The following is a 7,349-nucleotide window of genomic DNA, read 5'->3' as shown; positions in this document are numbered from 1 at the left end:
CGGCGGGGGCAGGGAAGGGCGCCTCCCCACATTTCCTCTCGCAGCCGAAAGACGGTCAGCTCCCTCCAGCAAACGCCTCACTGAGGCCGCTTCAAAATCCGGGAGGGCTCCGGTTCCTTACTTAACGGCCGCACTGACTCCCTTCCTCTCCCAAAGTCCCCACCCCCTCTAGGGGCCGAGGCCCGCGAACCAGCACGGACGGAACAACAGGGCAGCAGCGCCCCCTGCAGGTGCCGGGCGCCTCCGCAGCGCCGCGTGGACCTGACTCTTAAGGTGGAACCGGCTTCGTTCCCCACCGGCCGTTCGGCTTTCCGGGCTCTCAGCCCACAGCTCTCGTTCTACTCGCTGCCACTCTGTCTTGCCAAGGTGGCCTGACCAGCACAGTCGGAGTGTGTTGGTCTCTGTTGCTATTTCCTTGATCCCTTGGTCTCACTACTAGCAGGACCGGGTCCGCGGACATAGCTCGACATCGATTTCGACGATCAGAATTGGTACTTCCCCGCTGGGCTGGTGTATGAGAGGTTGTGTAAGTCACGCGTCAGGGCAGAAGGACCAAACCGACGTTTCTTTAAGCTGAAAGCAAACTTTTTTTTTTTTTTTAAGTTTATTAAAAGAAAGCCTGCAAGGAAAGGGTCGCCGAGGGCGGATATTTCCATGGGTGTTTCGGGTCTGAGGATGAAGACTGAGACTGGCCGGGCCTGGGAATCTCGTTCAGTCCTCACATTCCGCAAACTCGTGGGCAGATGCGGGTGCAAGACGCCGGGGAAAAGCGGCGGGCCCGCTGGGTTACTTCGCCTTGTTCGCCGCCGGCGCACCGGCGTCCCCGGCTTCAGCCCACTCTCACCCGGATGTTTTATTTGGTGAGAACCGAGGACATCGGGAAGACCGAGGACATCGGGAAGACCGAGGAGCAGTTGTTTCTTTTAATTTTCAATTATTTCTTTAACTCAATAGTGTTTTCGCGTGAACTCATCGTCTCTTGGAAATACATGTGCTTCTCAGCGAACTCAAGATTCTTGGGAAAAACCTACGAGCACTGAGCAGGAAACGAAAAAGCCAACCTAGGTTCCGGTGTCAGCCGCAGTAATTTCTTTTCCTTTGCTCTTTCCACCTCCGCGCGCTGGAGAGGGGGTTCTTCGGCGCTGACCCAGGGCCCGTGCACATGCAGGACCGCGGCCGTGGAGGAGAGCGCCGACCCGGACGCTAGGGCGCGGGGAGGCGAGGGGGAGGGAGGCCTGGCTGGGGGGCGCGGCTCACCTGCACCGTGGGAACCTTCCTCCCCCGCCCCCTCTCCCCTCCCCCTCCCACGCCCCTCCCCCACCTCCCCTCCCCACCCCGCCCCTCCCCGCCCCTCCCCCACCCCCTCCCCCGGGTGCGCGGCGTCGGCTCCGCCCCGCGCGCCCTGAGCAGAGCGGCCTGGCGAGGGCCCCGCCCCGGGGAATCCGAGTCGCGGGGTCTGGCCGCAGCTGGGGAAGCTCGCCTGGGCAGGTGCCGTAGGGTTAGACCCGCCCCGGGGGTTGCAAACCACAAGCGAAAGTCGAGAGTGGCTGGAGCTTTTTCTCTAATCCATTTTACACTGTGAAAACCGCAGGGCTGTCGCCGAGCCGGCCACTTTTTAATTGAGAGGCAAACAGACAAAAAACCAAAACAAACGCGCGAGCTGACTTTTTTTTTTTGTTCTCAACAAAAAGCCCACTCTCTGCTTAAGAGGCCAAAGGATCCGCGCTTGTTTGCTCGCTGGAAGGCTTCGGAGCCGGGACTGGGGCATGCAGGAGGCCCAGCTGCGCCCCGGGAGCGGGGGACGGCCCCGACTGTGCCCCTTCCACCACGCTCTTCCGCGGGCTTCTCTCTGCGTCCGTCTCCACCGGCGTCTGGCTTCTCCACCCCGCACCCCGAGCCGCACGCTCCTTACAAGCACCATCTGCGCTTTCTCGCTCCGGTTTAGGAACAGATACGGACGCTTGGGTTCTGAGGCTGCGAGCACACTGGGTTGGCGGCAGATCCAGCTTTCCTGGGATCCCGGGCGGGAAGGGTAGGAATTTGGGATGCTAGATCAGAGTTTAGGAGTCTTCCTGGCCGATCAGGAGCTGCATTGGCAAACGCGTTTCTAGTCTCAGTTTTCTCTAGGGAAAAGCAGAAGTTACTAGATGCACCACTGGAGCAAACTCTCAACTGCGCGTCCCTGCCGGGGTTGCCCAGCCCCTCGAAGAACCCCCAGAGAAGCGGAAAGAGGAGCGGGCTGGGGTACCGCCCGGGTTGTGGGCTGAATCCCAGGATCCCAGGTTCCCACGTTGAAGTATTAACGGTCTACACGTAGAAATTTTTTTAGTCAAACTTGAGGTTGTTTGGATAGAGAAAAAGGAAACCACAAGAAAAAAAGGGAGAAAGAAACCTTCACTAAAAAAGAAAATTAGAAAAATTGCTCTATGGAATTGTAGAGAGGGAGGGAAGGAAGGACAGAAAAGGCTTTCCTTCTTTGTTCTTAAAAAGCCGAAGTACTTTGTTTCCTAAAAACCAAAATAGTCACTCATTCTTCGATCAAGTTTATGCAATTGAGAGCTACTGCTCTTTGCTTCATTTTTCAAGCATTTGCTGGGTTGAGCAAAGTCTTTAGAAGGTTTTTTCTCACCCAGTCCCTGTTTAAAGCTAAACTCATTTTGATTTAAAGCAAATTTGAGGTAAAAAATTCAGAAGAGAAAGTGTGTGTAGGCACTTGTACGTGGACACACATACAACAGGGTTTGTATTCCCTCTAGTCTGTTTCTGAGACGAGAGATTCTAGAGTTAATTATATATGATGGCTTTTTTCACCAGAGAGTCCGAAGTTGTCTTTGTGTGCACTCCCCGTTAATAAATCTAGAGAGATAACTCTCATTATGGGATTGTGGCTTCTCTCTCTCCAGCTTTGTTTCCCACACATGAACATACACAGCACGCACGTCAGGCACAGACTTTCCCCTAATCAGCCTGTAATATATAGCCTGTAAATCCATGGCCATGTGTTAAATTTCTTGGAGTTGACAACTACTATTGAGGACTTAACTTTTGTTGTTCATGGTGTGTGCACTTCATCAGGGAACTTTGGTAAACCCAATAAAAATGATCATCTTTCCTCTGAATTTATTTCTTTGTGACCCAATGGGAAATAACATCAATGAACTGTTTAATAGTATTTTGTATCAAAATATCAACAAATGATGAAAAATGAACATTTGCTGCGAATGTTCAGAGTTATGGCGTTCCATTTGCAGTCGTATTTTGGGAACACTTTCATCTTAATTGGAAATGACTAAAACAGGGCATGCATTCCATATAGAGAAGTGTATTCACTGAGCTTTATCACCAACAGCTTAAACTATGTGGTTCAAATGATTTAAGTAATGCCTACTGAAGGACGGATTGGAAAATTAGGAACTATAGAATAAGCTGTGTGTTTTTGGTCTGTTCATGAAGCTTTAATTAAAGCTGTTTTTCTTGTAAAAAACAAAACTAAAACAACACAGAAATCTCTAGCCTTAAGTGGTCTCATAACATATGTAATTGTTATTTAAAAAGTGTGTACCCAAAAGATATTTTGATGAAATTAGATGAATACAAATATCACTATTGTCAAGGTTTTTTTTTCAGTAATTTTTATTTCTCAAATGTAAGACATGTAGGACTCCAGAACATGCACTTTGACTTGTTCTGATAGTAGGAAAACCGTTGCTGCTTTTCTCAGCGTATCACAATTATCAAGGGACAATTCCAAAATCATTAGATAAGCATCATCTTTCCTATTGCATCATTGTCTACATGAAAGTCCATCTTAGGAAATATGCAAGAATGTTATATTTGTTTCAGAAGCTTGAAAATACAATATAATTTGAAGTATTGAAAATATGATTCCTAGTTGACATCTTAGAAGTTGCAGAGATAGCTCTTTTTGAGATGACTTTGATAATGACTAACTTCGATAATGTTTAACTTCAATAATGTTAGAAAGTAAGGAAAGATTTCAGTAGCAGGTGAGATGTGATGAATGCACATAAGGAACAATGACACTAGTAACAAAACACACTTTTAGAATTCTGTCTAAATTATTATTTTACTTTCTAATGCAGAGGAAGATGGCCATATGCATTCATATTCATCGGATGCAGAGTAATAAAAATGTGAATGAGAGCCAATGGACTGTGAGTGTAATATGATGGTTACTGTAGGTCAGTGTCTGCTCTGATGCATTTGTTCCTGCTTAAGGAAGGTTGGTGGCCCACAGTCAAGATAGGTGAAGTTTGTAGAAAATTGAAGCCATGGAGGAGAAAAAGGAAAGAAGGCTAAAAGAAAAAAAGAAAAAGAAATTTAGTAATTAAAAAAAAAATGTTTTCTATTTTAGATTTGACTTCAGTCAAGAATTGTTCCTGCTAGCTATTTGGAAGAAATTAATGGAATATAGTTTAGTAGGCAGATGTTCTGATACAATTTCTTCTTAAAGTATCTGATTTCTGGCATCCAATGGAAGCTGGAATTCAAGTTAGTGTTAGAAGTTGAATTTGTTCTGCCAGAGTGAAAATTGGTTCTATTAGGCGTCAGTCACAGAACTCTTACTGACCTGGCTACAGCTGTAGATATGATACATCCAACGAGCTGAAATAATATAATCTTAAATAATGCTGGGTGTGCTTTGGAAAGCCATCTGGGAGGTTTTAGTATTATTATTTTTTTAATGAAAGTTCCCTAATTTTACAGTCCTCATAAATCTGAAACAAGTCTAATTAAGGTCATCAGGGCGAGTGAAAGCCTAATTAATGCATGCTCCTTTGGAGATAACATAGTAAAAACTTAAATGTGAAATATTCAATTGTGTGCAATCTTTAGAAAGGATTTTTCATGGACTTTTTTTTTTACTTGTCCATACCTCCTCAGTGCAGATTTATAGAAACCCCTGGAAGAAGTGATATATTAGACAAATATACTAAAGTTATTTAAAAGTTAGTGTCTGGCTACATAAATAAAAATTAACAACAACAAAAAGAAAACGAACTTAGGTGAACAACTATGCTTAACATAATAAGAGGAATGGGACAAAATACACATGTCATCCAAAAGTTCATAATTTATTGAATGTGGTACTGTTGTTAGGTGTGGTTAAGTCGGTTCCGACTTATAGCGACCCTTTTTTTATGTGCAACAGAAGGAAAAACTGCGCCATCCTAACAATTGTTACCATGTTTGAGCCCATTGTTGCTTGCCACTGTGTGAATCCACCTCATTGAGGGTCTTCCTATTTTTCACTTACCCTCAACCTAGCATGATGTCCTTCTCCAGGGATTGGTTCCTTCTGACAACATATCTAATGTACGTGAGATGAAGTCTCTACCTCCTTGCTTCTAAGGAGCATTCTGGCTGTACTTCTTCTGAGACAGATTTGTTTGTTCTTCTGGAAGTCCATGGTATATTCAATATTCTTTGCCAACACCATAATTCAAAGGCATCAATTCTCTCTTTAGTCTTCCTTAATCATTGTCCAGGTTTCGCATGCATATGAGGCGATTGTAAATACCATGGCTTGGGGCAGGCACACCTTAGTCTTGAAAATGACATCTTTGCTTTTTAACCCTTTAAGGAAGTCTTTTGCAGCAGATTTGCCCAGTGCACCATGTCGTTTGATTTCTTGACTGCTGCTTCCATGGGCATTGATTGTGCATCCAAGTCAAATGAAATCCTTGACAACTTCAATCTTTTCTCCATTTATCATGATGTTGCTCATTGGTCCAGTTGTGAAGATTTCTGTTTTCTTTATGTTGAGGTGTAATCCATACCGAAGGCTGCAGCCTTTGATCTTCTTCAGTAAAAAAAAGTAAGTGCTTTAAATTCTCTTTGCTTTCAGCAAGCAAAGTTGTGTCATTTGCACATCACAGGTTGTTAATGTGTCTTCCTCCCATCCTGATGCCATGTTCCTCTTCATATAGTCCAGCTTCTCAGGTTATTTGCTCAGCATACAGACCATATCTTATGGCCCTTAATTTTCTCAAGTAGAGAAGACATTATTCCCTGAGTGCCCTTGTAGAAGACAGGACTGTTCAGTGTCACGGAAAATCAGGTGTGGATGCACACCAATCTGCTGTTTCCTGAGCCCAGTGCCTCTAGTAAATGAATAGGAACCATTTCACCCTCTCCTAGCTTCTTTTTTTTTTTTTTAAAGAAAATTATTTAACTTTCTTTGTTGTTGAGAATATACACCCATTTGATAATTTCTACATGTATAATTCAGTGACATTGATTACACTCTTTGAATTGTGCAACCATTTTCACCCTCTTATGAATTGTTCCTCCTCCATTAACATAAACACGCTGCCCCCTAAATTTACTATCTAATGTTTCTAGTTGTTGTTGTGCATTTGATCCCATATAGATAGTTCTTAAAAGGAGGATAGTGCTCAAGGCAGACATTCTTTACTAGTTAAGTGAAACTCTGGTTTAAAGACTTCAGGAGATATTTTTGGTTTAAGGCTTAAAGATGATCTCAGGGTAAGAGGTTTGGGGGTTCATCAGTTTCCATGGCTAGAGAAGGTTTGGATTCCATGAGAATTTGAAATTCCATTCTGTGCTTTCTCCTTTGGATCAGAATTCTTCTATAGAATCATTTGATCAAAATGTTCAGTACCAATAGTAGGGCATCATCTAGTTCTTCAAGTCTGATGGTGAAGGAGTCAGAGTTTTCCTTAGCTTCAGAAGGAAGGTGCACTTCTTACAAGGCCAGCAAAGCAGGGTCCGGAAGCAAAAAATTGAAGGCAATTGCTAGGTGAAGCATGTGAATCAGACTGCAAATAAACAACCAGGGCCCAGAGAAAATGGAATATTTCTACTCTTGAAAACTAGATTATTCCCCAAGGGGGTGCACCATTCGTGGAGGTACTGCAATACCAGATCGATGCATCGAGTGGATGAAGCAAGCCCCTTTTCCATTTCCATGCTCCAAAAATCCATTTAATGTATTGTCCTCAGATACAAGATTTATGAGATATTACACTGATATGAACAGATATTGCACTTGATCTTAGCCAAAAGACCAAGGAGGGTTTGAAATAAATCTGATTCATAATACACATGTAGATTTATGTACGTGAAGATAATGATCTTTCATATATTAAATAAAATAAATTGATTGGAAACCCTGGTATATTCCTTCAATGAAAATATCTGATAGCTTTCATTAAAAAGTTCATTGGACATTATAAAAATTAAAAAATTACTAATGAGAAATAGAATACTAGACTCAACAGAAAAATTACATTTAATTCCTCCTAAATTTAACATAGAAATCTGTTTTGTTTTTTTTTTCCTTTTGGGTAGGAAATTTACTAACC

General features: G+C 43.5%; 1 non-coding gene across 1 annotated transcript; it reads right to left on the bottom strand.

Moving 5' to 3' along the window:
- Positions 1 to 6,872: 6,872 nt before the first annotated feature.
- LOC111750893 (U2 spliceosomal RNA) lies at positions 6,873 to 7,063 on the bottom strand. Its single transcript, XR_002785950.1, has one exon. It is a non-coding gene; the product is annotated as a U2 spliceosomal RNA (small nuclear RNA).
- Positions 7,064 to 7,349: the final 286 nt, after the last annotated feature.

This window comes from Loxodonta africana, chromosome 4 (assembly GCF_030014295.1).
Source record: "Loxodonta africana isolate mLoxAfr1 chromosome 4, mLoxAfr1.hap2, whole genome shotgun sequence".
Lineage (NCBI taxonomy): Eukaryota > Metazoa > Chordata > Mammalia > Proboscidea > Elephantidae > Loxodonta > Loxodonta africana.
This window is presented reverse-complemented; position numbering and strand designations above follow the sequence as displayed.